General features: G+C 42.9%; 1 long non-coding RNA gene across 1 annotated transcript in view; it reads right to left on the bottom strand.

Moving 5' to 3' along the window:
- LOC308486767 overlaps positions 1-21,237 on the bottom strand; it is a 202,269-nt gene that overhangs the window by 32,585 nt on the left and 148,447 nt on the right. The gene's annotated exons all lie outside the window — the stretch shown is intronic.

Here is a 21,237-nt window from a genome sequence, read left to right as displayed (position 1 = left end):
AGATGATAGATTAGATAGATAGATAGATAGATAGATAGATAGATGATAGATAGATGATAGATAGATAGATATAGATAGATGATAGATAGATAGATAGATGATAGATGGATAGATGATAGATAGATAGATGATAGATAGATGACAGATAGATAGATAGATAGATGATATATAGAGATCTATCATCTATCTATCATCTATCTATCATCTATCATTATATTCCTTTGGTGCAATCAACAGTTGAAACATTAGGCCCATACTCTATCATCTATCTATCTATCTATCTATCTATCTATCTATCTATATCTCCAGCCTGCCTTTCTTCCACCAGGAACCCAAAGTGGCACACTTGTGGCTCCCAGAAAATCTCCAGTCCAGATGCTGGATCAGACCTAGACCTGATTAGCTTCAGCTAGGTGATAGCCTCTAGTTACAACAACAACAACAACAATTTATAATTTATATGCTGCCCAAAAAATAGTAAAAGCAAAATACAACAACACACACTAAAAACTTCCCTGAACAGGAGGACTGCCTTCAGATGTCTTTTAAAACTTGCATAGCTGTCTTATCTCTTTGACACATGCTGGGAGGGCATTCCACAGGGCCAGCGGCACTGCGTGAGCCCATAGCACCTGGGGCGGGCAGATGAGAGCGCCAGGGGAAGTGGTGTGCTGGGTGCAGAGAGCAGTGGGAAAAGAAGCCGAGGGAGAAACGACCTTCCTTAGCCACAGCGCCTTGCAGGGTCGGGGCTGATGGAGCTCGTTCCTCTGCACTCTGGGTGCCAGCTACGCCACTGCACAGGGTAGATGTGACTACTGAAAAGGCCCTCTGCTTGGTTCCCTGTTAACCTCAGCTCTCAAATGAGGGAACCGTCAGAAGGCCCTCGGAGCTGGATCTCCAGAGCTGTTTAGGGCTTTAAAGATCAGCACAAACACTTGGATTTGCGCCTGGAAACATATTGGGAGCCAATGCAGTTCTTTCAGGACCAGTGTTATATGGTCTCGGTGGCCACTCCCAGTCACCAGTCTAGCTACCGCATTCTGGATTAGTTGTGGTTTCCGAGTCACCTTCAAAGGTAGCCCCACAAAGAGCGCATTGCAGTAATTCAAGCGGCAGGTAACCAGAGCATGTACCACTCTGGCGAGAGGTAGGGTCTCAGCCTGCATAACAGATGGAGCTGGTAGACAGCTGCCCTGGACACAGAACTGACCTGTGCCTCCATGGACAGCTGTGAGTCCAGAGTGACTCCCAGGCTGCGTACCTGGTCCTTCAGGCACACAGTTACCCCATTCAGGACCAGGGAGTCCTCCACACCTGCCCTCCCCCTGATCCCCAGAAACAATTCTTTTGTCAGGATTCTACCTCAATCCATTAGCTGCCAGCCATCTTCCAACCACCTCCAGACACTCACACAGGACATTCACTGCCTCCACCGGCTCCTAGAGCTGAGTATCATCTGCATACTAGTGAACACCCAGCCCAAACCTCCTGTGGCATTTGTCAAATTTCATGTGGTTCCTAGTTTATGAGTCTTAATTATTTTACTTTATCATTCCTGCACGAAGCATTTTTAATTTCCCCTTCCCTTCACAATGGATGGAACTGAAGGTTTGAAATTCTTTGTAAAATGTGTTATTGAAAACTGCACCGTGGAACTGTTTGAGCATTCCAGTAAGGCCTAAGGAATGAAATTATTTCCTGATCTCTCTTTAGGGGAAGAGAATTCAAGTTATTTTTATGATAAATTTTACGTTCAGTGGTTTGAAAAGTCCTGTTATTAATCCTTTCCATGTAGGCCAACCACTCCAGATTGCCTTTCTAGGAAGTACATCTCGGCCTCTTAATTAATATGAATCTGTTTGACTTACACAAAGCAGATCGTCTACCTATTGAGAATCACCTCAGCACACACTTTGGGTTCCTTATGTGGCATTAACAACCAGCAATTTTTTAAATTAAATTTTAAACACCTAATCTCATAAGAGTTCACTACAGAGACAGATATAACTACAGGAAAATTGGCAGTCCTTTTCCAAGGCTGGTATAGGGACAGTTTATTTACCTAGATGCTCTGAGAAGACTAGTTTCCTTCAGACCACCTTTGATCTTGTCCCTTGTAAACATGTCCCTTATACTGAATGCATTGTAAATTTAATGTATCTACCATTATCAGCATTGTAGAGACTGATGCTGTATTATATTTGAAGAACTTTGAGCTATTAGGAAACGGCTGCAAATGCTGTATTTGGGTGCCTTTTGACTATGCCTATTTTGTGAGAATGTTTAAAACACATACTGGAAATGTACTGCTAGGAGTTTGAGGTTGGGGGAAGTAAGCAGTGGCGGCGACTGCCCAGAGAACTCCCAAGTAGAAGAGAAGAGAGGAGGCCAAGGGAACACTCCCTAAAGGGAGGGTGTCCGAAAAGGGGTGAGGGGCTGCCAGCTGTGCTTGCAAGGGGTGGCATAACTGAGCTTCTGAGGCTTGGAGCACATATCCCCACAGGGGAGCCGCAGAAAGAATGTATTTGGTCAAGGGAGCCATGAACTCAAAAAGGTAAAACCTCTGGCTTAGACCCTTCTAATCATTGCATCCAGCAAGTGTCAAAATATGAGCCAGGCTAGCTTTCTGATGAAGTGATTCCTCACGTGATGAGCCATTAAGGGAAACAAAGGAAAGGGGCTCTGTGTGAGATGGCAAATGGGTGGGGGACCCCAGCTCACGGTTAGTTAGAAGGAGAAAGAAGAGTTTATAGATGGAAGTTGCAGTGATGGAAAAGCAGCGAGCTGGAGAGAGAGTCAGAGCAACGTTTGATTTCTGTTTGAATCCAAGGCTGCAGCTCTAGGAGAAGCAAGACTTTCTTGGAGTGTTAATGCTACAAACCCCTCCACTGTAGACTCAGGTTGTATATATGTGTAAATAAACCATATAGCATATAAACACCGCAGTCTCTGCTGTGCCTCATTCCTGAAAGGAAACACAAATTCTGGGTAAACCCCTGGAACCCCTGGAATCTCACACTACTCAGAAACTGGGATGGTGTGCAACTGTATGCTTGTGCGATTAAAGTGCTCTTTTGCCCTAGAACAACAAATCCACCTTAAAAAAAAAGGACTTGTGAGTTAAGGAAAGTTAAAGCCCTAAACAGCCTTGGTCCAGTATACCTGAAAGAGCGTCTTCACCCCCATCGTTCTGCTCAGACACTGAGGTCCAGCGCTGAGGGCCTTCTGGTGGTTTCCTCACTGCGAGAAGGCAAGTTACAGGGAACCAGGCAGTGGGTCTTCTTGGTAGTGGCGCCCTCCCTCTGGAACACCCTCCCATCAGATGTCAAGGAAATAAACTGCTGACTTTCAGAAGACATCTGAAAGCAGCCCTGTTTAGAGAAGTTTTTAATGTTTGATGTTTTCTCGTGTTTTTAATATTCTGTTGGGAGCTGCCCAGAGTGGCTGGGGAAATCCAGCCAGATTGGTGGGGTATAAATAATAAATAAATAATTATTATTACTATTATTACTATTATTATTAATCTTAGTGAATGCACTGAAAAGTGAGGGGTTGAAAAGTGAATGATTAATGGGAAGATGTGCAAACACCCTGCAAGAAAACTGGAATGAATGCTCACCTCGGTATGACCACCCTATAAACAAATTAGAATGAATGCTCAGTGAAGCCCAGACATAATCTCACCACCATGTAAACTTTGTGCAAACAAGTGAGGAGGAATCTTGAATGAACAGGCTATTTGGAGGACTTCTTTAATCATTGCTACTACAATGGGGAAGAGCAAACATTGCAATAATTGGTGCATGGAGGAGGGGTACACCCACGAAATTTGTTTCCAAGAAATGTTGAATTGCAGATGATAGGGTAAATCCTTTATTCTGACTACAGTCAAGTTTATTCAGGCGGCCAAGGTAAATCAATTTAGATTGCTTTTAGCAAATGGATTTTTATGTTCATCTACTTCATGATGCATTCTCATTGCTCTCAGTGTCAAAGTATCTAATGTAGCCATCAGAAAAGTGAATGTCTGCCATACTGTGTTATCTACTAATCTTTGCCCTAATCTGGACAGATGCAAAGCCCAGGAAACTCCTCCACCAACATGGAAATCTCCATTCTTTTAACTGGGTAGAGCTCAGTGTGGGCAAAAGGAATATGCGTATACAACCAGTTCTCCATTGAAAATAATGGGGAAGAAGGACCCGTGTGCCTCAAAATTCCTGTAGACACAAGCGATTGCTTCAGGGGTTGCTATCCTTTTTCAACCAATGGGCAACTCAAATTTTGAGAGTGCTAAGGGTCACAATCACAAAATAACTGCAGTGGGCAGGGGGGTGGCGTAACAGAGAAGCGGTGGCAAGGGGGCATGGTGCAAAACAAAATTAGTCAGCCACCTCCGGCAACCTTCTGCTTAGCATGGTAAGTCAGCTATGTCCTGGTCCTGACTGTGTGACGAGGTCCCCAAGCCACCCCAATAAAACACAATTCACACATAATTTTTCTTTAAGGTTTTTGGCAGAATTTTGGCCACAACTTTATTAAAATACAAAAAATGTGAGTGGCTGCTTAGGCATTGGTTGCAACTATCTGTCCCCACCTGGGGAGAGACTGACATTCGCATGCCAAAGTCAGAAAGGGAAGACACTTTGGGGAGAAAGATGGAGCTGGGTACCATGGCCCCCCCAAATGCTCCCAGGGGCTCTTGCATGGCCCTAGCCCCTTGACAGGGGTTACGACAAAAGCATGGCGAGCCCCTGGATTCCTTTAAGGGACTTCCCTTGCAGCAGCAACATTGGAGGGGCAGGCACAGCCAACCCATACCCCTCCACCAACCAATTCATACAACCAATGCCTAACCGCAACCTTACAAGTTGTGATGCTTTGCTACGCAGTAAGCAAAAACCAAATGGCACCAGCCAATCAGCGAAATGTACAAAATTCCTACCAGGCCCCTGCCCCCAAAGCAGACGACCCCAGGACAGGCATAGCAAGGTCAAAGCAAACAACCCTAAATATAGGGAGGGTGGGCGGGTAATCCGATGCACACAGTGAAAAGAGGAAGCTCAACACTGCATGCAGGGAATATAAAACTGTCAATCAAAAAATGGCAACATCAAATTCCCCCCAATGACAATCGGAGCCCAATCGCAATGCTGGCCAACTATCTTTTACCTGCCCAGCAACAGTGGGATGTCTTGTAAGACCCCACCACAACACGTGCTCTCCATGAAGGAGGACACGCTTTGTGGAGATCATGCAATATTCTCTCTCTCTCTCTCTCTCTCTCTCTCTCTCTCTCTCTCTCTCACACACACACACACACACACACACACACACACACACATAAAATCTTACAGCAACAGGGACCATTCCTCAGTGCTGTACCAGAAAAAATATACAAGGTGTTCACATCACAATCACTCTCATTTTACAGAAATCCCATAGCTTCCTTTCTAGGAGGGCAATTGACTTACTTTCTTGGAAAAAAAAAAACAATTGTCGGTTTCAAATGCCAGAAAGAGATCATATAGGTGAGGGAAGTGTGCTTGCCCAAGCAGTGTTCCCAGAACTTGTTTGTGTCTATAAGTCCCCAAAGGGGTTGAGGTGGTTTAGGATTTGGCGAAAGACCATCGCTCAGTTAGTCCAGGTTTGGACAGCACAGCAAGCTGGAGCTTGTCAGAAATGGAAGTCTTCAAACACTACTTTGTGTCCACACTAGAGAAAGAGGCAGGGTCACCCTCGCATCACTAAACCAGTATTACATCTGAACCAGCCTATTGTAAGACAGCCTTCAACGTCCCAAATAGCAGCCTCGCTGCAGAAATGGAGCCATATCTGTAGAGTTAATGGCAGCAGTGAGGTATCTCATCCCAAAAGGATTTAGAAGGGATTCACGTAGTGCATATCCAACTTTTCTGCCATACTGCAGATTTGACAAATTTGATGGATTTTTGTTTAGAACAGCATCGACAAGGATGATTAAATGATTATACTCTTCAGAGGATGATGATATATTTTCCTGGGGGTGGGAGGGGAATAATGCTCTTTTCTGTTTAATATTCTGTCAGGTCTATTGAAAGAAGCTTTTGCCTTTAAGTATTCAAGCAGTTCTAAGAAAAAGTGCCATCTTCTTGATAATTATGTTTTCAAATAAATTCAACACACTAATTTTCTTGCAGGTGGCATTGACCAATTTGCCAATCAGGAAACACCTGAAAGCAACTCATTTATGCATTCTGAGACATTATATCTTCCCTTGATGTACCTACAGCAACATATATATCGCAACAAAAGAAAGTTATTCACACAGCACAAAGTTGAACTCTGGAATTCATCCACAGAAGACATATTGATAGCTTTATCCTCTAATCCTCTTTTAAAGTCACTTCTAATATTGGGTAGCTTTAGCATACTCAGGAATCAAAAGTTTTGTGTCTCTTTTGTAGTAAATGTATACTTTTTTGTGCATTCTGCATTGTGCATATTGGCCACATTCTTCCTCCACTCTCAGAATTCCAGCTGCTGGGAATCACAACTGGGGAGAGTGCTGTTGTACTCAGGCTCTGCCTTTTGAACTACCCATAAGCCACTGGTTGACCACTGTGACAACAGAATGCTTGACTGGTTGGGCCTTATCAAGCTGGTGTTCTTATATGCTCCCTGGTTTCCCAAGCACTGAGAGGTTCCAGGGGCAGGACTACCAGGCGTAACTACCACTAGATGAGAGGATGCTAGAGCCTTATTGTCAGGTTTCAGGGAATCAGCTTCCTCCCCACCCCCACTGGCAGTAGATAAGAGATCAGACAAAAGGAACACCTTACCAGTTAGAATCTTTAACAATCACAGCGAGAGAACAAAGAACACATCTCCTAGAAATGGTGGTGCTCCCAATTAAGGGACACTCCCCCCTCTGTCCCTATTAATCTACATCACTCCTATGTTTTGTAATCTGAGTTTGTACCTTCTGTGCTTTCTGTTCTGACACTTTCTGAGTTCTTCGTGACTTTGGAAAAGGGGGGTGGATGCTATCCAGAGACTGTGAATCTGTTAACTCTCTCACTCCTAGTGTTTCTTCTCCTAGCTGTTCCCTATCCAGTATTTCCCAGCTTCTGCCTTATGAACTATGCCCCTCCGCAAACCGGTGTTCCAAATCTATGCTGTCCTCCTTCTCCTGGGAAGATTCAGGATTGGGATCAGGGGGAGGGGGAGGCTCCCACCATTCTTCCTCTTATCATGCTACTTTTGTCACCTTTCATTTACACACAAATATTCAAGCAGAGCTTAAGTGGAAGCGAAGGTTCACCTGCCGAATCCGGCACATCAACCGCTACACGTCAGATGCCCAGAAATACAACCTCACCCAACTTGCAGTTCTCTCTGGGTTGCATCTAACATCAGCCATGCTCAGAGTTGGAGCAACTGAACTTAATGGACATGACTAGCTCAGGGTTTATTAATTTCAGTTGGTTGGTTGGGAGTAAAACGGAGTGATTTGCCAAGATCTGAATTTGGGAAACAGACAGGGATATGGGGTTGTAGCCAACTATTTATTGCATGCAAGAAATCATTGAGGACTGCAGTGCTACAAGTGAATTGCTGATTTCAAAGGACATTCACAATTCTAAATGCCGTGGACATTCTCTTGTCAAATCTCAGACTCTAATCGGGCAGCATTTTAAGATGAAAATCATCGTGATCAGGCAGCAAGTTCACAGCAAGATAGGTGTATATATGTGTTTATATACTGTACAATCTCAGAAGTAACCAAACAACACTGCAAAAAAGTAGACCTCCTGGGTCATAGAAAACTGTTAGTCCTCTTCAAGAGTTATAATTAGTAAAGTAAGGCAGCAGGGATGAGTGCAATAACTCTGTCAACTGGGTCGCTATTCTCGACACCTTCCAACTCATGGAAGAACAACTTCTGCAGTGGGGAACCTTTGTCCATCCCTAGAGGCTCCCCATTTGTTTTGGAAACCTGGAAAGGCATGGCCTTCTCAGTGGTGGCTCCATAGTTCTGGAACTCTGGATTGGATTACTTGACTCCCGCAGTGCAGAGGGCCTTTTCAGAGGGCCTTGAAAATATATTGATTTGAGGAGGCCTTCTCCTAAGAATGAAAGTGGCTTAAGTGGTTTAGAGCAGGTTTTGTACAGTATCCAGCATCATGTATCATGTATCCAGCATAAATCCGTATCCTTCTTTTTATGTAAATTACTGTGTGAGGGCATGGCCCTGAAAAAATGGCTCATAAAGCCTTGGAATAAATAAATGATCCTCCACACCTTTAAGACCCATGCTTTTTTACTGATGCAAATTTATACATCCTGAGCACAGACTCTAAAAAACCAGAAAGCTCACATTGTTAAAACACATGATTGCTTATTCACATAGAGAAGGGAGGGGAAAAAACAAATGGAGGCAAGCAGTCCATGCACCGAACCCAGACTCGAGTAGACATCCTTAATATGAAATGGAGACAAGGACAATAGGAGGCAGAACCAAGCTGTGGAAGAACAAAAAATGGGGAGAAGTGTTTGCCCCTCATCTCATCTCATATTGGGTAAGTGATTTGCTTTCCTGTTTCCCATGCATGATAAATCTGCACTGTTTTCCTCTTGGCTTTCAGATTAAATGTGCTTTCCTTAATGCTTATTCTCTTCAGCATTTATTATCTCCTCCCTTTCTTCAGTCCTCTGAATCATCACAATGGGAAGCGATATTAAGTGGGTCTTACTGAAAGTTAATGGATTTAGGAGCTCAGTGAGATGCGCACACACAAAGATTTTAAGTTCTATGAAAAGCCTGGATTCAGATGTGACCTACATATGCTAAAACAGCTCAGCTTATTAACATAACATATCAAGGAATAGGTCTTCATTCCAGTAGTCAGTTCAGGAAACTGGGCTTCTTACAGCAACTATTCAAGGGGGAAAGATTGGGGTGTTACTCCCACCCAGGAGGACCCTCTCATTACTCTGATACTATAAAAAAGCAGAGAGGGAAATCGTGCAGTTACTGTGATAAGAGCATCTTTATACCGCAGAAAGGATCAAACAGAGCTTTTCTGATACAAAAACAACATTCATTATAAAACTATATAAAGCAGCATAAACTGAAGCACAACCTCCTTTTCCCACAAATGGAGTAAATCCCAGATTTGGCTCATTTCCCATGGGTTGCAAGCTCTCCACTCCCTTCTCCCCCTGTATTAAAGGCTCATTTGAGCCAATTCGTCTTCTGGAATAGCCTTGTTAGTCTCGTTTCCACTGATACGGTAAACTAGTATCTAATCTGCGCCGTGCCAATTCAGACTTCAACATGGAGGTCACCTGAGGAAATCCTCCACTATATCCAGATAAAACAAATCCCTGCACAAAGAAAGCTAGGCCTCAAGAAAGCTCTAGGCTAAACATCTTGTTCCTGACACCTAGCTTTCTGCATGGGAGGGGGTCCATGTTTGCTTTTGAACTGACCAAAAGCACAGGTGAAGAGGCCATGGACAGCTCTGTGCAGAACTCAGGCTGAATATTGCAATGAAAGCAGAACTCAGATGTTGACTCAGCAGAAGTTAGTGTCAGCCCAAGCCCCATGCAGGAGCTGCAAGCTCCACCACAGAGCTGTTGACACTGAGAGGTTCCTCTTAGAACAGCAAACATTACTCTGTTTACTTCTCCTGCAAACATTACTCTGATTGAGTGGAGGAGACTTTTGAAGATGAGTCCTCTAAATCAGAGGACAACACGATGTCTTCATGACTTCATGGGCACTTCTTTGCAGACGTTTTTCTAGCAGGTTAGTTGTTTCTGCTGTCAGTACTGAGGGAAATTCCATCTGCCACACTGAATCCTAAGCCTCACTTTCTAAAGAAGTGGAGTCAGGCCCCACTATCATAACATGGAGGAGAGTTTTATTGCAAGAAATGAAATCTGCAATCAGAAGTCATATAGTGCAGATTAGGGATGGAGCAGAAATTTGACCCAGTTCTCATTTCAAGGTGAATCCATCTAACCTTCCAAAAACAAATGCAAGAACTGACACACAACCACCCTTCAAAATCCACACGTCTCTGAATGCAGTTCTGCAGCACATATGCAGTGGAAGAAAATGCAGGTACAGTAATAGGGTTGATTGTGCAGAAAAGTAATAGAATCACAGAATTATAAAGCTGGAAGGGATCATAAAGGTAATCTAGTCCAGTCCCCTGTAGTGCAGGAATTTTAACTAAATCCTTCATTCTTCCCACATGCCAAAGGTGGTATGAAGTTTAAAAACAAGAGGAAAATAAATTTCAAACTTGAGATTTAAAACTCCTTTGGCAGAAATGTATAATTTGTGTGAACAAAGTAAAACCGCAATCTGCAGCAAAAATAGAGAATATGCTTCTACTGCCTTTAATCTTGACACTGAATGCGCCTATATAGGGGTAGACCCACATTAAACAGTTGTGCTTAGCTCCCATTGAAATAAATGGGAAATGATCAAGTGATGAATTTCTGTTTAAATTTATTTCAACGAGCCCTAAGCACTTAGTTTCTTCATCTACCTCATCTTATAGTTATTGGTATATGTAAACCTGCAAACAAAAAATATGTACACAGTGGGAGCTGGGGGAGTATACGACAGGTAGGCTAAATGATCACTGATGAATTTAAACAAAAAACAAATATCGGATGTGGAACTGAACTTAAGACTGAAAAAGAAAAAAGAAAAAAAACCCAGAGAGAAATGGACAGAAACTGAAATAGACAAACTCATTTGTCCCCAATGCAGACACAGATTTATCAACTCACTGAGAACCAGGCATTTTTCCTCAGGGTTGGGGAACCTGTGGCCCATCAGATGTTGTTGGATTTCAATTCCCATCAGCCTTTGCCAACACGGTCAAAGGTCAATGGTGACTGGAGTTGGAGTCCAAAAACATCAGAAGAAGCAGTGGTTGCCCATCTCCATGGTAGCTAAGAGGCAGGTTACCCTGACTGACCAGCCACTGAGGGTTGGGGTGAATGTTCTCAACTAATTCCACTGCACATGTTGAAAGACAACATGAGATAAATTCGGCATACCATTGCTAACCAACTGATCGCATATTTTCTACAACCGTTGCATTTTTTAAAAAAGCATCTCACTTGTTTTTTCCTTCAGAAACCAAAACCTTTTCCTAAAATGCAGCTTTGTCCTCCCATTTTAAACACATTATGGAGTACGATATGTAAAACGATAATGCTTTCTCTCTTTTTGAAGACAATCAATTTATTTTATTTTTCCTTCCAGAGCCTTTTTGTGCTGACGGTTATCTGACAGTAGCACATGCTTCACTTGGAGTCTTAGTTCTTACATGAATGAACGGTTTTGTGAAGGGAATCGGGGGCAAATCCGTTTATTGTTTGCCTTTCTTAAGACAAAAAACCAAAAAAAACCTCTCTAGAATTTACTTCTGTTTTCTCTCCTCCAGTTCAAATTACTTGCTAGTCTATGGATGAGCTTGAATGTAAATGTATTGTTCTCTGAATCACAATCTGCAGCTGTAGATCAAAGGGATGGAGGGCGGAAACCACTCACAAGCAATAGTAAGCCACAGGAGTCTTTCTGTACAATGACTGTTAACCAGGGGCGGAGGAAGGGGGTGAGGTGGGGGCGAGTCACCCCAGGTGTCAGCACTGAGGGGGGTGACAAAATGGCGGGCGGCACTCAATGTAGCACACCCGAGACATGCATCTCTCCTGGGAGTGACACAGTGGTTTGGGCGTCCCGCAGGCTACGCGCTGCCCCAAACGGTTCACCTGCTGCCTCCCCCACAGCTGTAGGGCAGCTGAGTGGGAGGAGGAAGGCAGACTCCTTGGAGGCCCCACGGAGCACCCTGGCCTGGCTCGCCCCGCCCCCATGGGTGGCTTCCCCCTCCCCTGCGGGCGGCTGGCCCCTGGGCGCAGGGCACGCACACCGCCCCAGGAGCCCAATCGGCTTCCTCCGCTGCTGCTGTTAACGATATGTCAATAGCTTCAGGCTACATAAAGGTAAAGGGACCCCTGACCATTAGGTCCAGTCATGGCCGACTCTGGGGTTGCGGCGCTCATCTTGCTTTATTGGCCGAGGGAGCCGGCGTACAGCTTCCGGGTCATGTGGCCAGCATGACTAAGCCGCTTCTGGCGAACCAGAGCAGCGCATGGAAACGCCGTTTACCTTCCCGCCAGAGTGGTAACTATTTATCTACTTGCACTTTGATTAGCTTTTGAACTGCAAGGTTGGCAGGAGCTGGGACCGAGCAACGGGAGCTCACCCCGTTGCGGGGATTTGAACCGCCGACCTTCCGATCGGCAAGCCCTAGGCTCTGTGGTTTAACCCACAGCACCACCCGCATCCCTCAGGCTACATGGTAAGCCCAATATTACCAAACTCCCTAGCTGCAATGAGTTATAATAAATAGTGTGTAATGCATGGGACACCATGTAGCTAAAGGCTACAGACGGTTCTAGTGAAATGTCTCCATCATGTTCATACTCTGTCACTAGGGATGGGGAAGAAATTTGACTCTGTTCACATTTAAAGGTGAATCTACCTAATTTACACTTTCTGAAACAATTTGTACATCAAAATGCAGCAATTTGATGACAACTGCCGTTCTCTGATTTTTTGGATGCTGTTCTCCAGCCAGGTAATGTGCACAAAAAGACATGTAAGAATAACTAATATAAATTTTATATAAACGTTTGGGAAATATGCAAAAATGTGTATATTGTGAAAATTGCATACAAAAATGTGTATATTACATTATAATTTCTCTCTAAAATGCCACTTCCAGAAATACAGTGGAATATATATAACACAAGTTTACTGCTCATTTCCATGTTATTTGCAAACTCATTTTTTTTCTGGATGCAAACAGCATGGGAATGAGCAGTAAACTTGAGTTACATTCCACTATATTTCTAAAAGTGGGGTGCACTATGTCTTGTGAAAGCTCAGATATAATGAGGAAACTAACAGGGAAAGCAGTAGTTGGGATTGCACTGTAAAGTTGTAGTCCTACGGATGCCTTCTGAGAAATAAGTTTAACTCAATTTGACTGGCTTACTCCCAGGTAAGCATGTATAAGCAGGACTTTTTTTCCAGCCAGAGCTTACCTGAGTTCACCTCTGGCACCTCTCAGGTGGGCACCATCGCCATTCTAAGAGAACAAGGGAGAAGTTCATGGTGAGCTCTGGCACCTCTTTTTTCTAGAAAACTAGCACTGTGTATAAGATTGCTTAGATTGAAATCCTAAGCATACATAACCTGAGAAATCATCCCCACTGAACTCAAAAGAGCTTATTTCCAAGCAGATATGCATAAGATTTAGCAGTTAATTACGACTGGGCTGGGCCCCAAGAAGGCAGAGAACACAAGTCTTTTGGGTTTGTTTTGTAACTGAGTTTAGAAAGTGGTCCATTTCATCATTATTCACTTTTCTCCAACCTGAATATTTCATCTGTACCTTTTATTCAGCCTTTTCTTTCTAGATGTTTTGAATTTATATTACACTAATTTAATAAGATGTTCCAAAGATATTAACTTCTTTCACTTATGTTTGGCAGTAGACTGGTTTGATTTGTCCCACACAGTGGCAAAAAATAAAAAAATGACTGGCATACCAATTTTATCTAGCTTCCATTTATTTCTGTAACAGGAACCAAATATTATCCGAAATCTCCAATTAGAGTTACTATTATTTTTACAGAAATCCGTTGAAGCTGTCGAAGGCATCATGGTCTTATATAGTTTGATTCATTATGTCCTAGCCATGATGACTATATACTTTATTCATTTCCAGTAATGTTTTTGCATTTTGTTAGCATATCTAAAGGCATGCTCCTAGACTATGTTCCAGGAAGAGTGACTAAAGCTAAATAAAATATTTATGGTTTATCTAAAATGTGGTGTCAGCTATTCAATTTCTATAATGATTGGCATAAACTTTTATTACTTCTGATTTCCACACATTTACATAAGTATAAGTTAATGAAGATCCCGTTACCGTAATCTAAAATGGGCAAAGAGAAAAGACCCAGAGGGTCATTTAACAATTAATTCTGAAATTATGCAAATGCACTGCAAAATATTTTACTCAACATTCGGAAAGCATGTCGGGACTAAATCTATAGTGGCTGTTAAAACAGATGAATGAAACATGTCACAATGTATACATCCCTTTGCCTCCACTGCAAATGAGAATCTCTCCAGAGAAAATCTCCTGAGTCCAAGAGTACAGAATTAGAGTAGCTTTCTACATTTTGAGAGATTAACACTATGATTATCATTACGGTTATCCACTGCCTGTCTTACACGCCACAAGGTCCCAGGGAAGATTGCAACAGTATAAAAACACTATATTAAAATCAGTTAAAAGAATTTACAATCAGAAGAAAAGATGGGCCCTAAAAAAACAACAAAAAAATCCCCCACCAAAAGCCCATAATCAGTTCCAGGAAGAATAGGGATAATAAAAATAATTTACAACCAGCAACCAGGAACATACAACCAGCTGATGACACACTCACACCCACACTGTAAGAAAATGTACATCAGGGCCCTACCATTGGGCAGAATGAGGTGAGAAATGCTACAAGGTGGGTAGGAGTGTTGAGATGTTGACAGACAGACCTGTGTGTGCCACATGGTCTGGCCTGCCATGCACCTAGGAATAGGGACGCGGGTGGTGCTGTGGTCTAAACCACTGGACCTCTTGGGCTTGCCAATCAGAAGGTCGGCGGTTCGAATCCACGTAACCAAGCGAGCTCCCATTGCTCTGTCCCAGCTCCTGCCAACCTAGCAGTTTGAAAGCACGCCAGTACAAGTAGATAAATAGGGACCGCTGTGGCAGAAAGGTAAACGGCATTTCTGTGCGCTCTGGCTTCTGTCACGGTGTCCCGTTGCACCAGAAGCGGTTTAGTCATGCTGGCCACTTGACCCAGAAAGCTGCCTGTGGACAAATGCCAGCTCCCTTGGCCTGAAAACAAGATGAGCACCTCACATCATAGTCTCCTTTGACTGGACTTACCATCCAGGGGTCCTTTACCTTTACCTTTACAGTGGTACCCCTGGTTATGAACTTAATTTGTTCCGGAGGTCTGTTCTTAACCTGAAACCGTTCTTAACCTGAGGTACCACTTTAGCTAATGGGGCCTCTCACTGCTGCTGCGCCGCTGGCACGCAAATTCCTTTCTCACCCTGAGGTAAAGTTCTTAACTCGAGGTACTACTTCTGGGTTAGTGGAGTCTGTAACCCGAAGTGTTTGTAACCCGAGGTACCACTGTACTTTTGCACCTAGGAATGTCTGGACTCATTAAAGTCCATCCTAACCCATTTCCATTAATGGAAAATCCTGAAGACCTGCCTGGAAACACATAATAAAAATCACTTACGACGTGGTCCAAGGGTTGTGTGCTGTCTCCGTCCCCGCCACCCACTTTCCCAACTTGAAAACTTGTTAAATCATGCATCCAGCCACTCATTTATGCTTTCCCCATACAATTCCCCTTGAACACGATCTGATCCTGTCCCACCTAGGGTGGCTTGCTCCCAGAGTGAGGCCACTCCCAGGAGCTAGTCCCACATGCTAGAGAGCAATAGTGGTTGCTTCTTTCAGACTACTGTCATCCCAGAAAGGCATAATGTCATGATTCATGGCCTATAGTGCTCCAATTACCCACCTCTAGTATGTTGACCCTGTGATGCATGATTAGACCCACAGCTATAGATTGATTGAAATTTGAATCCATATACGGCACACAAGATGCCTTCTGATGATGACTAAAACATAACAAAACCAAATACTTTTCTTCTCATGACTTCAAAATTCTTCCCTTAAGTCTTATTATTTCAGACAAAAACACTTCCAGTTTTCTTTGTTCTCTTACAATAAGGCTGTATTGAAAACACTGTTGCAGAAAGAAGAGGTTGAGAAATGTAAGACTTTGCTTCATAAGATGACTCTAGAAAAGTAGGGCATGGATTTATATTGCCAGCGAGTATAAAGACCAGTATTAGAGATTTGTCTCTAGCATAGAAAGGTGTTATCTCTATTCATAGTTCTTATGAGATGCTTTTAATTTTTGAATATGCAATTTCATCTAATATAAAACTTCTGCACCTATAATAGTACTAATGGTCAATTAAGTGAGGAAGAGTGGAACTTCTAATAAAACATTTTTTAAAATCTCATTAAAAGATAGAGATAAAAGTTGGAGAGAAGAAACTTAAAAAGTGAACTATCTCCCTCAAGGTAGTCTAGTTATTTTTTAACAGTAGAAAATCTGTTGGTGAAATCTACCCACCAGATAATGTATTAGTGGTCTCCTAGAATTAAAAAGAAAATTAAAATTAAAAAGATTAGATGGCTAAGAAAGCATATGGATGAAATCAAGAACACTGCAAAATATTAGAAAGTTGCTAAATGATGATTTTGTTTTGAAAAAACATGTGGCTTAGAATCAAGGGCACTTTGAAGACAGTGGTGCTGAGCCACCCTGCACTCTCAAGTTCATGTTAGAATAGGGGTAGCCCTATTGACACCCTCAAGATGTGGTTGCACTCCAAACTTTCATCAGCTCCAGCCAGCATGGCTAATGAGCAGGGATCATGGGAGTTGTAGTCCACTAACACTATGAAGCTGGACCATAAAGAAGGCTGATCGCCGAAGAATTGATGCTTTTGAATTATGGTGCTGGAGGAGACTCTTGAGAGTCCCATGGACTTCAAGAAGATCAAACCTCTCCATTCTTAAGGAAATCAGCCCTGAGTGCTCACTGGAAGGACAGATCCTGAAGCTGAGGCTCCAATACTTTGGCCACCTCATGAGAAGAGAAGACTCCCTGGAAAAGACCCTGATGTTGGGAAGGATGGAGGGCACAAGGAGAAGGGGGCGACAGAGGACGAGATGGCTGGACAGTGTTCTTGAAGCTACTAACATGAGTTTGACCAAACTGTGGGAGGCAGTGGAAGACAGGCGTACTGGCGTGCTCTGGTCCATGGGGTCATGAAGAGTCGGACACAACTAAACAATAACAAAGACCATGAAGGGACACCATGTTGGCTGCCCCTGTATTTATGCCTGGAATTTCCAGACACAACTGTGAACATAACGTATGTTGGGTTGGGAATTTGTTCAGCACAAACAGACATCTTCAAAAGGCAAACAACAAATTCACATATCTTTCCCTCCACTTCTGATGGTAAAAGGTGAGTGTGGGTGCTTATATAGTAGTGCTGCCATATGTCTGGACATTACTGGGATTTCAAAGGCAGCAATGACATCCACAGGGAATTTCCGAAAGGTGGGGCTTTGTTCTGGATCTTAGGCAAGTCAATAAAAAAAAAATCACGGGTTGTTGTTGTTTTTGGTATTTTTTGTAAAATAAAACTTTGGCTTTTCTCTAAAAAAAGTTCAACAGCTTTGGGGGTTATCTTAAAAAAAATAAAAAATGAGATGAGGGAAACTACAAATTGTAAAGGTCATCTATTCATCCCTACTGGTGAATTCACACTTCATATTCTCTTCAACTAGAACAGGATTTGAAGATGCAAATTACTGATTTCTGGTTGCATATTATTTTTATTAGCGTAGAAAAAAATGGCATTCAGAATCTCTAGAGCTGTAGCCTCTCTCACTTGGCAGAGACTCTAGGTCTCAGACAGAGTCTTTCCTGGCCCTAACTGGAAATGCCAGTGAATTAATTTGGCAAACTTCAATTTTTCAGTCTCCTCTTCCTGGATGCACCCCACTCCGCTGTAAGCACATCACTTTTTTTGGAATATCTCCAGGTGGGAAAATATTGCACTAGCAAGGGAGGGAAAAAAGACTTTGAAAGATGACCCACTTCTTCATGCCTGCTTCTCAGTGCAAAGAATATTGGCTTGCTGCAAGGTTAACTCAAGCTCATCAGGTGATTTAAAAGGGGTGACCATGTCACTATGGGATCAGCTCATGAATAAGTGTGCTTGCTAACATGTCCTTTAAGTCTTCTTGACTGCGGTGAGGGTGAATTGGGTTTGCTGAGTGATATTGGTGGTACTGAGGACTGCAAATAGGTAAGATAAGATCCCAGGCTCTTTATTTGAGAACATTTTAGGAACAATGGTGTATGTGTTAATGACAGAGGTTCCTTTCTTTTTCTTTTCTTTTTTTAAAGTGTGTGCCAAACACAACTGCTTCAGGTAATGGGATAAGTTTAGATAATATGTTAAGATAATTATAAATGGGGGGGGGGGGGTTTCAATTAGACCAATTCATGGAGGATAAGGTTTTCAGCAGCAAATTGAGTCTTCCTCACAGAGGGCACGTTTTGCAGGAAGATAATCAGGACTGATCTCACTGTTTGTGTGGGTGGAAGCGATTGGATAGCCACAACAATCCGTCAAGTGCAAGTAGATAAATAGGTACCACTCCAGCGGGAAGGTAAGCGGTGTTTCCGTGTGCTGCTCTGGTTTGCCAGAAGTGGCTTAGTCATGCTAGCCACATGACCCGGAAGCTGTACGCCGGCTCCCTCGGCCAATAAAGCGAGATGAGTGCCACAACCCCAGAGTCGATCACGACTGGACCTAATGGTCAGGGGTTCCTTTACCTTATTCCATAATAATAACAACAACAGTAATTGTTAAATTTATACCCCTCCCATCTGACTGGGTTGCTCCAGCCACTCTGGGCGGCTTCCAACATATGTAAGAACATAACAAAGCATTAAACATTTTTTTAAAAACTTCCCTATACATGTCTTGGTTTGGGGGTCGCTTAACTTCAATAGTTCTCCCCTTAAAAAATAAGGACGTCCTAAGGAAAAGAGGGATGGTTGGATAGTGTTCTCGAAGCTACAAACATGAGTCTGACCAAACTACGGGAGGCAGTGGAAGACAGGAGTGCCGGGCGTGCTCTGGTCCATGGGGTCACGAAGAGTCAGACACAACTAAATGACTAAACAACAACAAAGGAAAAGAGGAACATTCTGGGATCAAATCAAAAACTGGGATGGCTTCTGTAAATCTGGGACTGTCCTGGAAAATAAGGACAGTCTGTGTGCATTCAGCACTCTGCAAAGGACTAATGAACAAGCAAAAAGAATATATATATATATATATATATATATATATATATATCCCTGCCAAAAAAGAGAAAACAATTACAGAGATACAGATTGTCAGAACAATTTCTATAGAACAAATGATAGCGAACCATTTGTTAATTTAACGTACTTTGTTTTCTTACAAATATTTCTCCAAATGGCTGTCAGACAATGTAGTAGCTGTGAAATGTCTTGGGCTATTTCATTTTTATATATTTACTGCCATAATATACAATGGAAATGGTAGGAGGGCTATGAAACCGGTTTCTGTATATTTGATTTATAGAATGCTTATAAACAAGAGTCCTTTTAGCAAATTACTGAGTATATCTGCAATGTCTCTGCTGCAATAATTTATATGTATTCTCAAGTGGATGTTTTTTATATGAATCTGGCATCCATTCCTGAAAACATTTAGCTCATCATCAATAATGGTGGTATGCTAATTTATCAATGCTTCTTTTCTTTCTTTACTTTATTTGCAAAATGTAATCTAAAAAGTTAACACACCACTCAAAATCTGAACTGCTAAGCAGAAGTAGTTCAAACAGTCCCTTAAAAAAATCTCCATTTTCTTATTAGCACCCACTATGAGAGTGACAAAGTAGGAGCTCAGAAATGTCAACCCTGCTTATCAAATATTATTAGAGGTGAATTGTAAAGTCTGCATTAAACTGGATGCTGGTGTTAAACACATGGTTGGAAGTAAAATGAAAGTTCCAAAAGGTTAATAAAAATGGCAACAAGAAAACACTTTTCCCGTGGAGGAAAATAATTTCTTTCTCTATTCTTCTACGATATCAAAATTGTTGTCAGGACAACATGTTGTAGTACAGAATTGCTTAATCTGGCAATTACTTGCAGGCATGAGTACTTCTAGGTAAAAGAAAGGGATCTGCAACAGTACACAACTCATTGGGGAAGACAGGACAAATAAACCTCCCTAGCTAAGTTTAGTCCATTCCCTCTGTGAGGTGTCTTCCGCAGAATGATAACGGTTCTACCTCGGAAGTCGAATGCCTTGCGAGTCAAATGTTATGGTTCCCAAATGCTGCAAACCCGGATGTGAGTGTTCCAGTTTGCGAAAGTTCTTTGGAACCTGAACGTCTGATTGGCTGCAGGAGCTTACTGCAGCCAACTGGAAGCCGCGCCTTGGTTTCCGAACGTTTTTGAATTCCGTTCGACTTTTCAGGTACGACTGTACATTCTTCACACACATGACATTGCTGCTCTGAAAATACATCCCATAGTTTCTTTTGCTATTTTCTAAAGCTGAAACATAAAGAAGGCTGATCGACGAAGAATTGATGCTTTTGAATTATGCTGCTGGAGGAGACTCTTGAGAGTCCCATGGACTGCAAGAAGATCAAACCTATCCATTCTTAAGGAAATCAGCCCTGAGTGCTCACTGGAAGGACAGATCCTGAAGCTGAGGCTCCAATACTTTGGCCACCTCATGAGAAGAGAAGACTCCCTGGAAAAGACCCTGATGTTGGGAAAGATTGAGGGCACAAGGAGAAGGGGATCACAGAGGATGAGATGGTTGGACAGTGTTTTCGAAGCTACGAATGTGAGTTTGACCAAGATGCGGGAGGCAGTGGAAGATAGGTGTGCCTGGCGTGCTCTGGTCCATGGGGTCACGAAGAGTCGGAAACGACTAAACAACAACAACAAAGCTGAACCATTATACAGGCTCGATTATTTCACACATAGGCCATGCACACATTACCGGGTTAAAACACAAGTAGGTCATTCTTTTTCTCATTTCGGATAGAAGCTGCTTTGGTGGGAAATCCATCAAAATGCAGTATTTCATAAGAAACTATGGGAGAAATACAGGAGAAGTTGGGATTGGGCACATTGCTTCTCAACCAGCAGGTGGAGGGCTTTGAATGCAGGTGAACACATGGGTGTAAACAGTCAAAGTTCCTCTTCACACATTACAACCTTTTACAGGGAGTGCATGGGGGGGGGGGCTGTGGACCTGGGGTCCACAGAATTCTGAGGGGGTGCAATCCAGTCCCCCCATGACAGGCTCACTCACTGCGGAGAGGCAAGCTGTGCCCAGGCTGCAGCGTCGCCTCCATCTCCTTCCAGCCAGTGAAGGGGCGCTTGCCCCGGGCAGAACTTCTGCTGGCCAGAGCCCAG

This window comes from Podarcis pityusensis (assembly GCF_964106645.2).
Source record: "Podarcis pityusensis genome assembly, chromosome: 10".
Classification (NCBI taxonomy): domain Eukaryota; kingdom Metazoa; phylum Chordata; class Lepidosauria; order Squamata; family Lacertidae; genus Podarcis; species Podarcis pityusensis.
The sequence above is the reverse complement of the archived record's forward strand: the minus strand, read 5'-3'. Positions and strand labels throughout refer to the sequence as shown.